This window comes from Ambystoma mexicanum, chromosome 3q, assembly GCF_040938575.1.
Source record: "Ambystoma mexicanum isolate Mex_15411 chromosome 3q, UKY_AmexF1_1, whole genome shotgun sequence".
Taxonomy (NCBI): Eukaryota; Metazoa; Chordata; class Amphibia; order Caudata; family Ambystomatidae; genus Ambystoma; species Ambystoma mexicanum.
Window position 1 is genome coordinate 711,172,086 of NC_090926.1, and position 19,604 is coordinate 711,191,689.

The 19,604-nt window shown below is 43.5% G+C and overlaps 1 protein-coding gene across 5 annotated transcripts in view; it reads left to right on the forward strand.

The window, feature by feature from the left end:
• The window catches only part of LOC138582897 (uncharacterized), a 328,003-nt gene that overhangs the window by 221,234 nt on the left and 87,165 nt on the right, over window positions 1–19,604 (forward strand). The window lies entirely within an intron of this gene.

Sequence of the window (19,604 nt, forward strand, 5' to 3'; positions counted from 1 at the left end):
TCGTCCGCATAATTAGTGTAGGTTACCCCTAATCTGTCAAGTTTGTCGAAGAGTGGCTTAGTAAATATATTATACTTTGTCGGGGAGAGACAGCTGTAATGTATTTCATCTCGATTCACTCCATAGGTTACTTTCTACAAAAGCCCTATTTATTTATTCAGTATTTATAATGCGCCTATACAGCAAATGGACAGTGCAAGTACAGTAACGTGAAGTGCAATAAAAGTGGTCAGAGGTGGGACTGCATACAATGTAGAGAGGGGGATCCAGAGTTTGGGCAAGTGCCGAGGGGAGCCCGGGGGTAAGTGCCAGGGGGTGTCACGGGTGAAGATCACCGACTAAGTGCAAGGAAGGGGGTGGACCAGACTCAGGAAGGGATGCCCAATCAAACAGGTTAGTCACAAAGGGGGGCACGGGAGGCTTTTGCTGATATGCGGGAGTGCTGGCATAGACCGGTCAATGGGGCCTGGTAACCTGTAAGACTCATAAGGGACCAGGCCGCCAGTTCGATCGACAGATGGGTACATTAGCAAGGGAGGGAGAGAGGGAAGGAAGTGGAGAAAACCAGGGTCTTCCAGAGGTTAAGGAGCTCTAGCTCAAGTCTGAGAGGGGCAGGGAGGCCATTCCAGAGGGTGACACCTGTCGAAGAGAGAGATCTACCCCACACTCTCTGCTTGGTAAAAAGAGGACCAAAGGGCTCTAGTAGGGAGTTATTTAGCGAACGCTTAGTGGATTATGCAGAAGGTCTGGAATTTTATCCTTGCAGCCACTGGGAGTCAGTGGAGAGAATTTAGAGCTGGAGAGATATGGTCCCTGGGCTTGAGGCCAAGGATAAGTCTTGCAGTCCTATTCCTGATTAGTTGAAGGTGCGAAGGGAAGAAAGAGGCAGATTGAGGAAGAGCCTGTTACAGTAGTCCAGGATAGAGAGGACCAGGGCTCTAAAGACATAGAGTTTCTGTGGGAAGGTGAGGAAGAGGAGAATGCCTCTAAGGAGGTGAAGCTGAAATGTGGCCTTCTTAGCAAGGTCCATGATGTGAGGAGAGAGGAGAGAGAATAGTTGAAGATGTCACCAAGGTTTTTGGCCTCACATGATGGTGAGGGGAGAGGACCCAAGGAGGGCAGCCATGAGTGGGGGAGGACTGGGAGCAGGGTCCCAGTTAGAAGGATCTCGTTAGTACTGGCAATAAGACAGAGCTCATTAGACATGCACAATGACTGAATAGCAGTGAGACAATCAGGAGTGAGAGAGGAAGAAGAGGAGGTAGTGGAGGGGACCTTGAAGGAGGCCTGTGTATCATCAACATAACACTGGAAATTAGGAAAGAAGGAGGAGATCAAGTGGGCAAGAGGAGCAAGGTAGATGTTGAGGAGTCATAGCAATAGGGCGGAGCACTGAGGAACGCCACAGGTAGAGAGTGAGTTGGAGGAGAGGAAAGGGCACAGTTGCACCTGGGAAGGACGATTTGATAGGAAGGAGGTCAGCCAGTCCAGTACCAGGTCCATGGTGCCAAGTGTATCACAGAGCCATTTTATGAGGATGGAATGATTGACCATGTCAAAGGCAAAGGAATGATCGAGGAGAATGTGAATGGGAGAATTGGAATCAAGGTTTGAGAGCAGGTCTTCAGGAGAGCAGTTTATGTGCCTCTGGATGCTCTGAAGCCAGACTGGTGGTCTTGGAGACACCCAACAAGTTTGGTGTGGTGGATCACTTGGGTAATGACCAAATTCTCTGAGAGTTTTCCCAGGAAGGGGGTAGTGGAGATAGGGCAATAGTTAGCTGGGCATGAAGGGTTGGCAGATGGCTTTTGTAGGAGAGGGTGCACAAAGGAGTGCTTGAGGGGTAGAGGGAAAGATACAGTGGCAAAGTAAATCAGCTAAGGCATGATAGAGAGAAGTAATATAGTTCTTGATAGTTCTGGAGGATCAGGGGAGCACCTGTTTGGATGAGACTTTCATTGAGCAGACAATTTTAGAGATCTCATCCGGTGCTATGGGCAAGATGGAGAGTGGGGTGCCAACTGAGACCTGAGAGCATGTGAGGGAGTAAGGATGGGGGTAGAGGAGAGTGAGGACATGATGTCCTGTGTTTTAGTTGTGAAATGGGAGGCCAGTGCAGTACAGAGGGCCTGGGAGGGAAGAGAGGAAGTTGAAACTGCAGTGGAATTGGTGAGTTCCTTGCAGATTTTGAACAATTCAGCTGTGTTATTGGAGTATCCAGAGATGTGGGCATGGATATTTGCCCTCTTCTTGAAGCGGATGGAGAAACGTTATTGCCTTTGGAGCAGGAGACAGGCCAGTTTGTGAGTAGATTTGCCCAAAGTCTTCCACTTCTGTTCAGCAACTCTGCACTTTCATTTCGGTGAGGCTAGGTCAGAGTCATACCAGCTGTTGCACTTGGATGAAAGCTAAATGCGGATCCTCATGACAGGGGCAAGTGTGTCAAGGGTGTTGGAGATGGAAAGGTGAAGGTTAGCGTGGACTGTGTCAGTGGGAGAGTCAAAAGCTGCGGTAGGAGGGGAATGATAGTGGTGACAAAAGCATCATCTGACACTCGGGTGAATGACAGAGAAGGATAGAGGCAGTGAGGACAGAGACACAGCCATGGAGCCCAAGAGCTCCACGTGGGAGGAGAGAAGAGCATGGTCAGACCAAGAGAGATGTGTAGTGAGAGGGTTAGAGAAACAGATGTCTGCTGTGATGAACTCATCCAAGGTGTGTCAGGCTGAGTGGGTCAGACCGGAGGGAAGAATAGTGAGGGAAAGAGAGTCACAGAGGTCACAGAAAGGAACAGTGGCCACATCAGGAGAGTCAAGATTCATGTTAAAGTCTCTGAGTAGGAGAAGCTTGGCAGTAGAAGTCAGGGGAGAAGTGATGAGGTCCACCCATTCAGTAAGGAGGAGGGAGATAGGGCCGGTGGACAGGTAGATGGTGGCAAGAGTAAGTAAGAGGGTCGGAGAGACACAAATCCTGCAAATGAGGCATCCAAAAGAAGAGTAGGATTGAGTGGGTATGATAGTAGCAGGGACCCATTCAGAGAAGATCAGGTCAACAACGCTTCCAGACCAGTTGGGCCTTTACAGTGCCATTGTGATAGTCATTAATGATACACCTACATGATGGGAAGTGTGCCAAGTATCTCATCTGGTTCCACAATTAATGGGTGAAGAAGAGAATGGGGAGAGGATTGAGACCATATGGGGAGTCCATAGGTCCGGAGAGGGGGCAACAAAGAGGATGTCAGTGATAGTCTGCCTTGAGTAAGCATTGACGTAGGTGTCAGCGATGGGCAGGCCTGGGTTAGAGATTAAGAGAGATTTCTTAAACATATTCCATGCTGCGAGAGTAACAGTTAGAGTAGATAGGGGAGATGAAGAGCACCATGGAGGTAGGGGGAGAGAAACCGACAAAGGAACTGCACAGTGCACAAGGAACTCACCAGGCTGCCTAGAAGTCACAGATGCTGATAGACAGGGGCAAGTAATGTCCTATCAGACTCTTCAGGGACACCCGGCAGATGATGTACTATCCAGACTCTTAAGATGTAGCAGGTGAAAGCCATAGGATTTTTCGTCAATGAAGCCTTCAGATAGGTAGAACTCCTCACTGATTAACTGCCTCACGGAGGAGACAGTTCTTTGATGGCGACGCCCCACTGCACAAAGTAAGTACAAAGCATTATTTGGTACTTCAAGATCAAAGGTGAAAGTGCTGCCATTAAAATGTTCTGCAAGAACAAATGTGAAGGTGCTGTCATAACGTTGTAGTTGGAGTTGAATATATCAGTACAACAAAAGATATATAGCACACGCAGGCGCAAGTGAAGGTGAGGTGAGGCCAAAAGGGAGGCCAAAGTGATTCATCCCTTCATAGATGTTCATAATCTTGGTCCCACCATCACATTGCAAAGCGGGCTGAGTGCATCAGCCGAAGAAATGAAAGAGCAAACAGTGAAAGTAAGGATGAGATGAGGCACAGAAGGAGGCCAGCTGAATCAGCTCATTGGTACTGTGAACAAAATTGGTGCCGCCATCAGGTTGTGGAATGAGCTGAGTGCATGAGCAGTAGGACATGAAGGGCACACGTGGGTGCAGGAAGAGGGAGATAAGGCCCAGGAGAAGGCCTACATGAAGTCACCCCTTTGTTGTTGTTAATACAATTGTTGCTTTGAACTCAAAGGATTGGTGCCACCATCACGCTGCAGAGCGAGCTCTGAATGCATCAGTAGGAAATGAAAGAGCTCACCTGGGTGCAGGTAGGGGTGAGATAAGGCCCAGAGAAAGGCCCAAGTGGGACTCCCCTTTGTTATTGTTAAGCACTAGATTAAATGTGTTGTCTACATTCTAAATTCAGCTTGGTTCAGTACATTGGATGCATTCTACATCCTCCTAGATACAATACATTGGGCCTCATTCCGAGTATGGAGGTAGTCATGGCGCTATTTGCACCATGACTTCCTCCCATACCGGGTCCGGGTCCGACCTGGTTCAATGGGGACTTACGGGTCCATTCCGACCCTGGAGGGAACGGTAATTCCTCATTGAAAAATCCATTCCCCATTCCCATTTGAGCCCTGATAGGGCTCAATGGGAATGGGGAAGTAGCTAATAACGGTACTGCAATTTGCGGTACCGTTATTAGCTCTCTGGTCCCTTAGCGCCTCCTGCTAAGGGTGCCTGGTAAAACCAGGCTCCCATAGCGGGACCCGCTAAGGGACCTTGGAATAGGGCGCAAAGGGATTACCGGCACCAATGCCCTTAACGGTTCCCAGTATCCCTTTGTGCCCTACTCAGAATGAGGCCCATTGAGTGCATTTTACATTCAACTAAAATGTATTTATTTATTTATTGGATGTTTGTAAGGCCCCCATACAACACACAGTGTTTCAGGGCAGCATAAGACAAAAAAGGGAGGCAACAAGGGAGAAGATAACAATAATGGTCCTAGTAGGCCTTGTGACATTTGGATCGTGCAAGTACGAAATGCAAAGTGCTAGGGTGGAAAGGGAAGTGAAGGGTAAAGACGAGAGGGTGCAGTTGGAAGGGGGGCTGGAGGAGAGGGGGAAGAGGTCCACAGGGGCTAAGCAGGTGCTAAAGGGAGGCCAGGAGGGAAAGTGCTAGGGATTGCATGGAGTACAGTGGTGAGAGTCCCCATGCTAAGTGCGAAGAGGGGGTGGACTGGACGGGAGGCAGCTGGTGCCCTGTAGAAATCAGAGGTACCTAGGCAGACAGTCACTGCAGTAGACAAGGGAGTTAGCATGGGCGTGGTAGAGGGAAGTGAATTCAATACTTTGGCCATGCTTGACATTCACATAGATTCAATACATAGGCTACATTCTACATTCAACTGGGTTCAGTACATTGGGTGCATTTTACATTCTCCTGGATACAGTACACATGCGTACAACTACTCTGAAAAGAGAGCACCTGGAAATAATCCTTCTGTTGTCATGCCCCAAACCTCTGGAACTTGATCCCAGTATTGACTTGGAATGCCCCCACAATTATCCAATTTCACAAATCTCTCAAAATGTGGCTTTTCCATCAACACCTGACTAGGGATTAACCCCAAAGGATGCACAGACCACAACCCACAGGACTGTACTACTATTAAAATATGGTAGACCACATGCTGGCTACACACACCATGTACAGCGTTCTGCTGCTCTCGAGATAAAACAATAATTATCATGTTTTTTCAATGCACTCATTTTGTCCCAAGTGCAGGCTCTCATTTTAGGCAAAGATAGTAACAATTTCATAAAATACTAATGTTGCCACTAAATGTGAATTTTTCATTTTTAGTAAAAGCACACATTTTGCCCCCAAATATGTGCTTATCATTTTCATTGAGTACTTCCATTTACACAGCTGTTCCTTAAAGCCAGCTGCAGTGCATTGATATACTGAATCAGGCGGCCCATGCATAATTGGTGGGGTGGAGTCCAAACTGACTTACCTGCAATTGATTCTTGGCATTATAGAGTTTTCGTAACCGGGGAAGGGCGTTCAGCCAATCAAATGGCTGGAATTGTGGGCGAGAACAAACAGTGTACCGCCTGCATCTTCCAGTTACCGAGGCCCTTCCCCGAGTGGCGCCATCTTGGTTGTGAGGAGGCAACAGGAAGTTGCTCCCTGTTGCCTCTCCACGTCACCACCCTCTCCCCACCCCCAAAGATATCCTTCTCCCTTTGCATATGGCCTCCCACCCCGCTTACCTGCAGGACTGCTTTGTGCTCTGCTCCCGGTGCTCCTTACACCCGCAGGTACAACCATGGAATTTGAAAAGGGCCTATGCCCCTTTTCTCATTGTGGTGACCATCTTGATTTTGTTTTTTTACGGGAGAATGGGTTTGAGCAACATGAGTAGAGTCCATCTCCCGTAAAAAAAAGAAAAATAAACTATTTGCACTGAGTGAACCCCATGGTGTGAATAGCTATCAGCACTTCTTCAGAGATGTGTACATGGCCGGTAATGGCCCACAGTCCAGACTGAGGCTCAAACTTGTGGGTCGTTACAGGCCATGCACAATCACTGACTCTGAGGTGATTGCTTTAAAAATTAACAAGAACCCAGATATAGGCTGCATGCAAACAGTGGAATAACCAATATTCAGGTTAATCGTCCTCATTGTATATAGTCTGTGATGTGCTCCAGTGACCAGTAATTGTTCAAGTAGGTGCCCCTGTGTGTTATTTTTATGAAATTAATAAAATTATGCAGGTAATTCTATCTCTTCAAATGCAATCTGCTGATCAGATTCTCCTTTCATAAGCTGCATTCCAAAAGCATAGTGTGGCACCTCTGCACTGCTGCATCAATAGCCTAATTGCAGCAGCTGAACTATATAGTGGCACAGAGCAGGGTCAGGTCACAGATGCTCTCTTGACAGCTGAGGTGCCATCCAAATTCAATGAAACACTGGAGTGGCAGTTAAGATGTGCACCCCTGTTCCAAACTATAATGAATATGATTGGTCAAAGATGGTGGCAGGGTAAACTCTAAATATAAGTCATGTCTGAGATAGGGCACTCCTCATAATGACATGCACCATGGAACATAGGATATTTATTATCCCATGTACCGCACTTTCCCTTCTTTTATTTATCTTGTTTATTGTCCCATGTACTGCACTTTCCCTTCCCTTTTCCCCCTGCACTTCCCCCCGTCTTAAACAGTGATTTACTGGCAGAATGGTCCACAAATTCCTATTTTTTGACACACAAATTACCCAACTCAGCCGCTAGAATTTAGATGTTGTAGAAAAAACAACTGTTTTAATTGTATAGCTTTAGATATACTATTTATACTTCTCCACACCACTAGCTTACTTTTTTCTGTCATCTGAACCCCAGTTTAGTAACACATTAATTCAAGAATAGCCATCCCTACTAGTTGTACTTCCCAATGCACAATCACACACCATTACATACATCTTTATCACCTTACTCAAACACTCATGCACACACCACACATGCATTGCAGAACACCCCAACCCATACCTTCTGTATTTTTTTCAACAGACCCTAAAGAATGCCTACCAAAAAGCAACTCTGTAGAAAGGGACACAGAAGTAGAGAAAAGGAAAAGAAAAGTCTCCAACATAAACATCCATCTATAGCAGAATTTGTAAAAAAGAAGTTGAAACACAACAGCTAATACAGTCATGTAGTGAAACAGAAGAAGTTTCTAGTACAAAAACGTTCCCTCCTCTATCAAAAAGAAAACAACCCAAAAAACAATTAACAGAAAATCAACTATCACTACAAATAAAACTTGTTCTATAAATCTTGATATAGTACAAAGTAAGCATACCAAGAAAAGTATTTTAGCCAAAATGTTGAGTCACAAAGTCCTTCAAAATCTTATGAAAACAGGAGAGAAACCAGGTTCAAGACTTCAAACCTATCGTTGGAAAGTAATCTTAGAAGCGTTGATAGACAGTGCACTTCTTCTCAAAACAAAGTTATTTTTTTTAGTGTTAAAAAGAATGAAACCACTAACAAAACTAATAACTAAATTACAAAAAAGACTTCTCAATAAACGAAATGTCAACAGAAATAACTTCTTAAATATCTGTGGAGGTGAATGGTGTCACACTACAACCACAGAACCATGCTTTAGTGAAGAAGCCTACAAACAAAAGCAAACAAATACAATTGTTCCCAGGGACATCGTCTCTACAGTAAGCTAGCCTTGGACCAGGAACCAAAGGGCACACCCACTCACAAAAGGTGTGTCCTGAAACCAGGGTGCTTCCTATCTTAATACCTTTGATCCTATTGGCAAGGGAAGATGTGGGGTTAGTGTAGACAGGGCTTTCCACCATCTTGTTTCTCTCTGCAGTTGCTTCTCATTCCTGTCCCCTGTACCTACTCTAGCACAACGTGCTTGGGATGGGATGTCGGAGGCCAAAATCCACTTATTTCAAGGTCAGGGATTGGACCCCTAAATCAGGCTAGCCTTGGTCCAATCACCTGTGGACTTTTCCCTTTAAAAGACAGGGTCTCACACCACTTTTTTGAATCATCCTTTGGACTTCAACCTATCAGGAAGTATCAGTGGACCTCTGTTGGGAGAGTTGGTCTCTCCAAATTCATCTGCCAGTGAGTTGAATACTGAGTGTCCAAGGCAGAGGTGAGCTCTGTCCCCTACCCATCATCAGGGACCATTGGGAATAGGATATGATATGATATGGCATTTAGAACGCAATTGCACACAAGTGTTTCTAGGCACGATGACCTGCTGCAGGGACATGACTTGCCTCTCTGCCAGCCACAATAGTACCCGGGACCCCACTACATTGTAGGGCTCCTGCAATTGTGGACCAGCCTCCCTAGTGCTTAGGACAATGAGAACAAGGACCAACACCTTTCCTTGAGCCCCTGGATTCTGCCCACAGCAACCAGAGAACAAAGACAGCCAGGAAACCTGAATTCTTACCACAAAAACAATTTGAGCCCGTTCAACGCCTTTGAAACAGCAGGACCCTCCTGAGCTATTCTTGGCACTCTACCTCCTCGAAATGCCATCCCACATGGTTGAACCTGTTCACTACTACACAGCGCTAGCCGAGCGTGTCACACAGCGCTAGCCGAGCGTGTCATTGCCTCTGCTTAAACTACATGCTCATCATTGCATTTGCAGCCTTCGAACAGCTGCTCGAACTGCCAGCATCTTCTCTGTTGATTAAAATCACCAGTCACACTGACCCATTAACCCGCTAGATCCAAACTGCGTATCCAGTCTTCAGCATCTTTGTCATTGAACGGACCGTCAAATTGACCCTGGTGGCCCTTCCGATTTGCGGCTCCTAAAGTGCTTGATCAAACCGAACCAGTGTAACTGCTGATTCACTCTCAGCATCTTCACAGTGAAACCAACTTTCAAACCAATTCTGTTGGCCTTTACAATTTGTCATTATGAAACATCAAGTTCAAACCACAGCAAACCCCTATTCGTACCCAGCTTGACCACTGTTCCCCATCTAGAAGAATGTGACTGCTGCTTCCTTACAGTTCAGCTGAACCTTCAAACTGGTTTGCTGTCACACCGCTTCATCTGAGCATGTCATGGCCCCGGCTTGAACCTGGAGCTCATCGTTGCAGCCTCTGTCTTCGAAGCGCCTCTTTGAACCGCCAGCACCGTTGCTTTAGATTTTCAATAGCCTTCTACCAGACTCCGGAGGAGCCTTCAAAATGAGTTCTTCAAACACTGCACTCGAGCCGTTCGACTTGAACCACCTATCCTGTCGACACCCACAGTGATGAACCAACAGTCATGGCCCTCCCAATCCGCACTTCTTCGAACTGCAACAAACTTCAGCTCGACCGTGTCTTGATGCCTGCTCCACATCTTGAACAATGCCACTGACACTGTCGAAACTGATTCAAACTGCTGGAACAGTGTCAACAAGCTGGGTCCGATGCTGTCGAACCACCAAGGACCCTAAGAATGTACCATTGACTCTTAACTGCCCTCTTCGTACAGTTCTGCGCCCTATAGACTGGTTAGGTCATTAATACATTTTTGCATCCAAGAAACAAATAGTTTTTAAAGAACACTGTGATTTTTACTTGTCTTACACCCCTGATTCATTACTCAGAGTGCTGCATCATGCTATCTTTCCTTATTCTCTGTTCTTACCTCAAGGTTGGGTTTTGTGTAGTATATATCTAGTTAGTTAATATTGCAGATGATGTGTTTTAGGAAAGTATCTCTATTTTTATAGAACCTTTATTGGACATTCACTTTATGTTGGATTATTGGGTTTTGCTGATTGGGTCGCTACTGAATCACATTCACACCCCTCGTAAGAGCACAGTCTTCCCTCGGCCCATGTTATCACAAAAGGCAAAGGAGGTATAGTTGCCTGTTTTTACTTCATGATTGTGTGTGCTCTTGCTTTGTACCAGTGAGAGGGCTGAGTGGGCGTTTTCGCCTCTACTCATCCATGTGCTTCTGCAGGGCAGAATCCAATTTGTCACACCCTGTGTGCTATTCATATACATTTGCAGAGTAAAGTAAATCAGTTGTCGCATTTGTTTATCACATTCTTTGAGACATGGTATGGTAATAATCTATGGAATGGAGGATGAATTTTGACAGAAAGTACCTTTTGAATTTGCCGTTTCCCAAGCTAAACATATTGACTTAATTGGCTCTATAACTCCCCGGCCCCAGGCCCAAATGGGCTCACAAATCAATTCTTTAAAACAAATCTGATATTATGGGCCGACATTTTGAACATCTTATTTATAGATATTATTAAGCAGGAGTAATTTCCACCTACTTGGGAGGGAGCCCACATTATCTCTGTATACAAGAGGGTGGAAAGGTTGCAACCATCTAACTATCGTCCGATTGCCATCCTCGATGCAGACTTAAAATATTGTTTGTGTCTTTAGCTCGAACATCTGGAAACCTGGGCCAGAAGCCAGAATTTAATATCAAAATGGCAAACTGGGTTCATGGTGTATTACCAAAGTGTATCCAGGGACAAACCTGGTTAAAAAGAGGGAATCCTGTCTTTCTTACCTCCATTGATCTGGCGGCAGTCTTTGAGGTGGTAGACTGTGCTTTGCTGTGACGTAAGCTACATAAATGGGGAATGCCATCAGGCTTGTTGAGACTCGCAGTCACGCTGCATGCCAACTCGACTATTCAAGTTGGCCTTAGTCAGCAAGGTATGTTGTCTTGCCCATTTAAAACATACACAGGGGTAAGGCCAGGGTGTGTGTTAGCCCCATTCCTTTACAACATGTATATGGCCTATTTAGATGTATATTTGTAGCCGTTGGCTTTGGCAACACCAGAAATCTCAAATATGGGGTCTTTGTGGACTGGCTATGCAGACGACTATATTATTTTTGAAAATATACCAATTGGCATTCACAGGGTGTTTAAAGGTTTTTCAGTCTTTGTCAAAGCAAATTGATTAACTATTAATTCTTGTAAGACAAAGGTTATGCAACTTGTGAATACCAGGATGCACGTTTCATTTAAGTGGCACGTAGATTTTGATCCGGTGGAGAAGATCAACTCTTTTCTATATATGTGCTTCATGATCACTTCCAAACCTTTTGCTATTCTAATTCGATCATGGTTGCATACTAAAGCAACCAAATTAGCAAATCAACTTCATAGGGTGGACTCTAAATTTTGAAAATATTCCTTACTATCATGCAACGGTTCTTTAAAGGTAAAATTGTTCCAAAGTTATTATACAGGATCAAAATATATGATCCAGTCCTTTTAGAGTCTCTCCCGTATTTAGAAGCCCTGATGTGGAGAAGGATCCTTCCCCTTTCACCTTCCACACAGCATTCAATTATCCGGTACGGATTGGGCATTGTCTCACTTAAGGCGAGAGCTTCCTGGCGATACCGATCTCTGTATGGTAAACTGTTAACACCAATACCTAATTCACTGTGGTGTGATTTTGCACAAGCATGTGATTTGGGGGGTCTTAGGGTTGTTGTTGAAGGAGACGGGATGTACCGAGTCTGACTTGGTTAGCAATCCTGACAAACTAAAGAAGGCAATATTTGCTTTGGATTGGGATAATACTGTAACGGAATTCCATGCTTACATATCTCTAAGTCACCTAAAAGATGACCCAAAATATTGCCTCCATGTTTATTGATTTACTCTAGAAAATCTATGCGATCTACGTTTATGAGATTCCGTTTCAATGTGTTATGTACAAAGGAAACCTTGTTGAGATATGGCCTGGTTACTGAGGACACTGTTACCTGTAGGTACAGTAAACAGGAAAAAGAAAGCGAAACCTCTAGGCATTTGTTGTTATCGTGTGTAGATCTGGAGCAGATAAGGTCAAGAGTTTTTTTTCAGTTCACTAAGGATAATTTTGTATTAAGTGATGAGATGTGGAATTATTGTTTGACAGGATCAACTATGTCAATTTTAAACACAGTTGCTACCTTGTTTGATTCAATTCTGAATGTGAATGAACTCTAGGATTATTTTAGTGTTTGATTTTAGTGATTTTATGAGTATGTTGTTTTTCCTTGTAATGCTTCATTACTAAGGTTGAATTCAATTTTAACCAATAAAACAAAAAACCCAAAATATATGCCTATCTGGCTCCTGTGCAGATACATAAGGATGAAGAGCCTGTTCCAAGGTTAAAAATGTCAGTTAAAGACAGAAAACTTCACGAACTTTGCTAAGACCTCCACTTTGCAGATCCTGTATTTTCCTACTGCCAGTGGAGATAACATACTCGAGAATATGGTGTGAGTTTTCCTGGAGCTCGCAATGGAATCACAGACTTGCGTGGAGCCAGCGTTGGTTTATAGTGCATTTTGATGGCCCAGGCTACTATGATCACAGAATTGAGGAGTTTCCAAGAAGAAGAGCTAGTCCTGCAGACACTCGCCTAGAGATCTGAAGATCTGTTTATTGTTTTAAAACTATTGTTTCTGGGGCGACCCTCGGTAATGGCACTGCTGTCCTCGTTAAGGGACCCTCGCTTTGCTTTAGCCCTTCATTTCATCAGCGGGCCGTTGCCGACAGGGTCGGCCCGCCGCCTCGGTTAATATCACCTCATTATCTGGCGACTTAGACATATTTCATACCACCTTTGCTTCCTGAAAGTGTTGTTTAACGGCATTTGCCCATACACGTGAGGTGTTTCATCAACTAAAAAGGGAGATAATATTGTTTCATGATAATTTGGATACGTTTGGAATGAGGCAATACATTAGAGACTGGATGATAATGATGTATTATATATTTATTTTCTATGCAAATATACTGAGGCGATGTTAACCGAGGCGGTGATCCGACCCTGTCAGTAACGGGTTGCCACCCAAGTAAAGAGCCGAGCGAAGCGGGGGTCCCTTAACGAGGGCATTGGTGCAATTACCAGCTGCCCCATTAGCACCCAGTATCATGGGTGCTAATGGGTCAACATTAACACCCATGTAGTTCTCTACATGGGTGCTAATCATGTTTTTTCTTATTTATTTTTTTAAAAGAAAGAAATAAACTTACCTTTGTTGTGTGGCTCAGCGCCATGCAGTGGTGCTCTCAGTGTAGTGCATTTTCCATGCTGATGACTGTGACATTGTTAACATGGTAAAGGGACTTCGCTGATAGCAACACTGTGTGATGCCAGCACACGTAAAAAAGGTACGTTTCTTTCTTTTCCTTTAAAAAAGAAGAAAAGGCACCATTAGCACACGGGCAGGAGACTACACAGGTTCTAAGTGGTGAATGCAGAGCGGGGAAGGGAAGGGCTGCTGGGTGCCCAGGCAGCTCAGAACTTGTACCATACAGCCCACATTCCGAGCCTCCTGATTGGTCAGCACCCCCTTCCAGTGTGCTAATGGTGAATACAATCACAAATGACTCTGCAGATTGAAAAAGGTTCTGGAGAAAAACTGGTGCTGCTATTTCATTCCTTGTCACCTCATAAAATATCAAGTCACAGAGCAATAGTCGATAAGTAAAAACCTGCAAAGATAGGATAATTTGAAGCAAGTGTAAATAAGTCAATGTGGACTTTTTATTTTAATTAAGTAAACTTTTCTATGTTCTGTTTTATTTTTTAGTGTTCGTCTGTTTCTATGTTATACCAGTTTTGGCAGATCTAGAAATGTATGTATCAGAGAAGTGATTTTCCAAGGATCTCACACTTGCGTCAAATGAGCTAGGTTAGCAAGCACGTCTCCAGAATGTGTACATTTGTATGAGATGGGCGCTGCTGTGTAATAGAGAAAACATGTTTCTTGACAGTTTTTGTGTTAAAAAGCTTTAGCTGACTTTCCAAAATGGAGTAAATGTGTATCTTGAGCAAAGACGAGGCTAGTGGTAATGGGATTGTCATAATCCAGGAGCTCCACTTTCAGCCTGATGCACCAACAGGTTCAGAGCTTGGAGAAAGGAGTCACTCAAGAAAGTCATGTGGATGTCACTTAAATCTGTGTGACTCCCTTTCTGGGCAGTGATCTGGCGGCAGTCTTTGAGGTGGTAGACTGTGCTTTGCTGTGACGTAAGCTACATAAATGGGGAATGCCATCAGGCTTGTTGAGACTCGCAGTCACGCTGCATGCCAACTCGACTATTCAAGTTGGCCTTAGTCAGCAAGGTATGTTGTCTTGCCCATTTAAAACATACACAGGGGTAAGGCCAGGGTGTGTGTTAGCCCCATTCCTTTACAACATGTATATGGCCTATTTAGATGTATATTTGTAGCCGTTGGCTTTGGCAACACCAGAAATCTCAAATATGGGGTCTTTGTGGACTGGCTATGCAGACGACTATATTATTTTTGAAAATATACCAATTGGCATTCACAGGGTGTTTAAAGGTTTTTCAGTCTTTGTCAAAGCAAATTGATTAACTATTAATTCTTGTAAAACAAAGGTTATGCAACTTGTGAATACCAGGATGCACGTTTCATTTAAGTGGCACGTAGATTTTGATCCGGTGGAGAAGATCAACTCTTTTCTATATATGTGCTTCATGTTCACTTCCAAACCTTTTGCTATTCTAATTCGATCATGGTTGCATACTAAAGCAACCAAATTAGCAAATCAACTTCATAGGGTGGACTCTAAATTTTGAAAATATTCCTTACTATCATGCAACGGTTCTTTAAAGGTAAAATTGTTCCAAAGTTATTATACAGGATCAAAATATATGATCCAGTCCTTTTAGAGTCTCTCCCGTATTTAGAAGCCCTGATGTGGAGAAGGATCCTTCCCCTTTCACCTTCCACACAGCATTCAATTATCCGGTACGAATTGGGCATTGTCTCACTTAAGGCGAGAGCTTCCTGGCGATACCGATCTCTGTATGGTAAACTGTTAACACCAATACCTAATTCACTGTGGTGTGATTTTGCACAAGCATGTGATTTGGGGGGTCTTAGGGTTGTTGTTGAAGGAGACGGGATGTACCGAGTCTGACTTGGTTAGCAATCCTGACAAACTAAAGAAGGCAATATTTGCTTTGGATTGGGATAATACTGTAACGGAATTCCATGCTTACATATCTCTAAGTCACCTAAAAGATGACCCAAAATATTGCCTCCATGTTTTTTGATTTACTCTAGAAAATCTATGCGATCTACGTTTATGAGATTCCGTTTCAATGTGTTATGTACAAAGGAAACCTTGTTGAGATATGGCCTGGTTACTGAGGACACTGTTACCTGTAGGTACAGTAAACAGGAAAAAGAAAGCGAAACCTCTAGGCATTTGTTGTTATCGTGTGTAGATCTGGAGCAGATAAGGTCAAGAGTTTTTTATCAGTTCACTAAGGATAATTTTGTATTAAGTGATGAGATGTGGAATTATTGTTTGACAGGATCAACTATGTCAATTTTAAACACAGTTGCTACCTTGTTTGATTCAATTCTGAATGTGAATGAACTCTAGGATTATTTTAGTGTTTGATTTTAGTGATTTTATGAGTATGTTGTTTTTCCTTGTAATGCTTCATTACTAAGGTTGAATTCAATTTTAACCAATAAAACAAAAAACCCAAAATATATGCCTATCTGGCTCCTGTGCAGATACATAAGGATGAAGAGCCTGTTCCAAGGTTAAAAATGTCAGTTAAAGACAGAAAACTTCACGAACTTTGCTAAGCCCTCCACTTTGCAGATCCTGTATTTTCCTACTGCCAGTGGAGATAACATACTCGAGAATATGGTGTGAGTTTTCCTGGAGCTCGCAATGGAATCACAGACTTGCGTGGAGCCAGCGTTGGTTTATAGTGCATTTTGATGGCCCAGGCTACTATGATCACAGAATTGAGGAGTTTCCAAGAAGAAGAGCTAGTCCTGCAGACACTCGCCTAGAGATCTGAAGATCTGTTTATTGTTTTAAAACTATTGTTTCTGGGGCGACCCTCGGTAATGGCACTGCTGTCCTCGTTAAGGGACCCTCGCTTTGCTTTAGCCCTTCATTTCATCAGCGGGCCGTTGCCGACAGGGTCGGCCCGCCGCCTCGGTTAATATCACCTCATTATCTGGCGACTTAGACATATTTCATACCACCTTTGCTTCCTGAAAGTGTTGTTTAACGGCATTTGCCCATACACGTGAGGTGTTTCATCAACTAAAAAGGGAGATAATATTGTTTCATGATAATTTGGATACGTTCAGAAGGAGGCAATACATTAGAGACTGGATAATAATGATGTATTATATATTTATTTTCTATGCAAATATTCTGAGGCGATGTTAACCGAGGTGGTGATCCGACCCTGTCAGTAACGGGTTGCCACCCAAGTAAAGAGCCGAGCGAAGCGGGGGTCCCTTAACGAGGGCATTGGTGCAATTACCAGCTGCCCCATTAGCACCCAGTATCATGGGTGCTAATGGGTCAACATTAACACCCATGTAGTTCTCTACATGGGTGCTAATCATGTTTTTTCTTATTTATTTTTTTAAAAGAAAGAAATAAACTTACCTTTGTTGTGTGGCTCAGCGCCATGCAGTGGTGCTCTCAGTGTAGTGCATTTTCCATGCTGATGACTGTGACATTGTTAACATGGTAAAGGGACTTCGCTGATAGCAACACTGTGTGATGCCAGCACACGTAAAAAAGGTACGTTTCTTTCTTTTCCTTTAAAAAAGAAGAAAAGGCACCATTAGCACACGGGCAGGAGACTACACAGGTTCTAAGTGGTGAATGCAGAGCGGGGAAGGGAAGGGCTGCTGGGTGCCCAGGCAGCTCAGAACTTGTACCATACAGCCCACATTCCGAGCCTCCTGATTGGTCAGCACCCCCTTCCAGTGTGCTAATGGTGAATACAATCACAAATGACTCTGCAGATTGAAAAAGGTTCTGGAGAAAAACTGGTGCTGCTATTTCATTCCTTGTCACCTCATAAAATATCAAGTCACAGAGCAATAGTCGATAAGTAAAAACCTGCAAAGATAGGATAATTTGAAGCAAGTGTAAATAAGTCAATGTGGACTTTTTATTTTAATTAAGTAAACTTTTCTATGTTCTGTTTTATTTTTTAGTGTTCGTCTGTTTCTATGTTATACCAGTTTTGGCAGATCTAGAAATGTATGTATCAGAGAAGTGATTTTCCAAGGATCTCACACTTGCGTCAAATGAGCTAGGTTAGCAAGCACGTCTCCAGAATGTGTACATTTGTATGAGATGGGCGCTGCTGTGTAATAGAGAAAACATGTTTCTTGACAGTTTTTGTGTTAAAAAGCTTTAGCTGACTTTCCAAAATGGAGTAAATGTGTATCTTGAGCAAAGACGAGGCTAGTGGTAATGGGATTGTCATAATCCAGGAGCTCCACTTTCAGCCTGATGCACCAACAGGTTCAGAGCTTGGAGAAAGGAGTCACTCAAGAAAGTCATGTGGATGTCACTTAAATCTGTGTGACTCCCTTTCTGGGCAGTGCTGCACTGTGCTGGTGAAGATAACTCAGTGCCTGACCCTACTCCATGACCAGTGCATTCACATGCCTTGTACGGGGCTGCCTGTCCTGGCCTTCTGAAATTCAGGAAAAAATTGCCACAGAGCAATTGCAGGACTTTCTTGAATATCAAGGCATAGGATACGTATCAATCAGGATTTAGGTCAGGACATGGCACTGAAACAACTCTTTTGTCAATTTGGGAAGATATTTTGAAGGCTGCTGATGAGGTTAAAATTAACATGCTAATTATGCTGGACCTATCGGCAGTCTTCGATACAGTTGATTTTGAGATTTGGATCTCACGACCTTCGTCAGTGGCCCAGGTGTATACGGAATCTTAGACATGGTTAATTTATTTCTTAACCAATCTAACACAGTATGTTAAACTGGTCACACAAACCTCCAGCCCTTTGCCTGTTATATCTGGAATCCCTCTGGACTCATCCTTGTCTCTGTTGTTGCTTATATTCAACCCTTGTTGTATATTTCTTTCAGAATTTGCCTTGCACTACCATTCCTACGCCGACAACACTCACATTTATGTATGGCTAAAAGAACCTGTTGAAGCAATGGACAGAGTGTTATCTTGTGCAAATAAAATAAAAAGCTGGATGTTGAATAACAAACTTCAGTTTAATCCTTCCAAAACTGAGATTATTATTTATGAGTCGAAGAAAAAACTGGCCAATATTGCACAGTACGTCTCTTGTCCTGCACTGTTTGAGGTCCCAATATCATATTCATAAAAAGGTAATAAAAAAAACAACTTGGATGTATCTGGCAGGTTAACCTAAACTGTAACATGCAGGTGAGCAAAATTGTTAAAATTGTTTGCTTTCACCTTAAATTGTTGAAACCTCTGCTACCATTTATTTCAGATAAAGATTGCCCAATGGCTAACTCTAGGTTGAATTATCTTAACGTGTTGCTCTTGGGAATCCCAAAGGGCCAAATACAGCAGTTGCAACCGCTCAAAATGCCACTGTTAGGCTTGTATACTCAATGCCTAGACGTTTGGCCATTTCTCAGTTTTGAAGGAATCTCCATTGGTTACCGGGACACCAGAGGATCTTGTTTAAGACTCTCTGCCTGGTATTCAAATGTTTTCACAGGCTTGCTCCTACCTATCTTTCTACAAAGATGGTTGCTTATCATCCAGATAGATGTATTTGTTCCTCATGACAACATCTTTTGTTAGTCCCACCATCAAGATCTGTCTCTTGGGGTGATAGGAGTTTTTCTAAAGCAGGTCCGCGAGCATGGAATCTGCTGCAACTTCATCTTCAGGAAATTGAATCCCTTTCCGAATTTTGAAAAAAGAGGAAGACTTATCTCTTTGAATAACTGCGACCTTGAATATCCCACCTTTCTATTTCCAACATCATAAGATCTGTGCCCAGATGCAATTGTTGTGCGGTTCCAATGGGTATCACAATATAAATGTAAAAATCTCAGTCAAATCAAATCACAGGCACAGGTCAATTTCCAGGAGCAAATCGAAAGTGAAATGGGGCAATTTTAAAGATGGCACTGTGAAACTGTCACATTACATTTCTAAGGTCAATATGAAATTGACATAATTGTCTGCAGTCTATAATGTGGCATGACAAACTGCTTAATGGGGGCATTATGAAACAGGCATAGCACTGTGGACATTTGCATGACTATTTTTTGCAGTCACCAA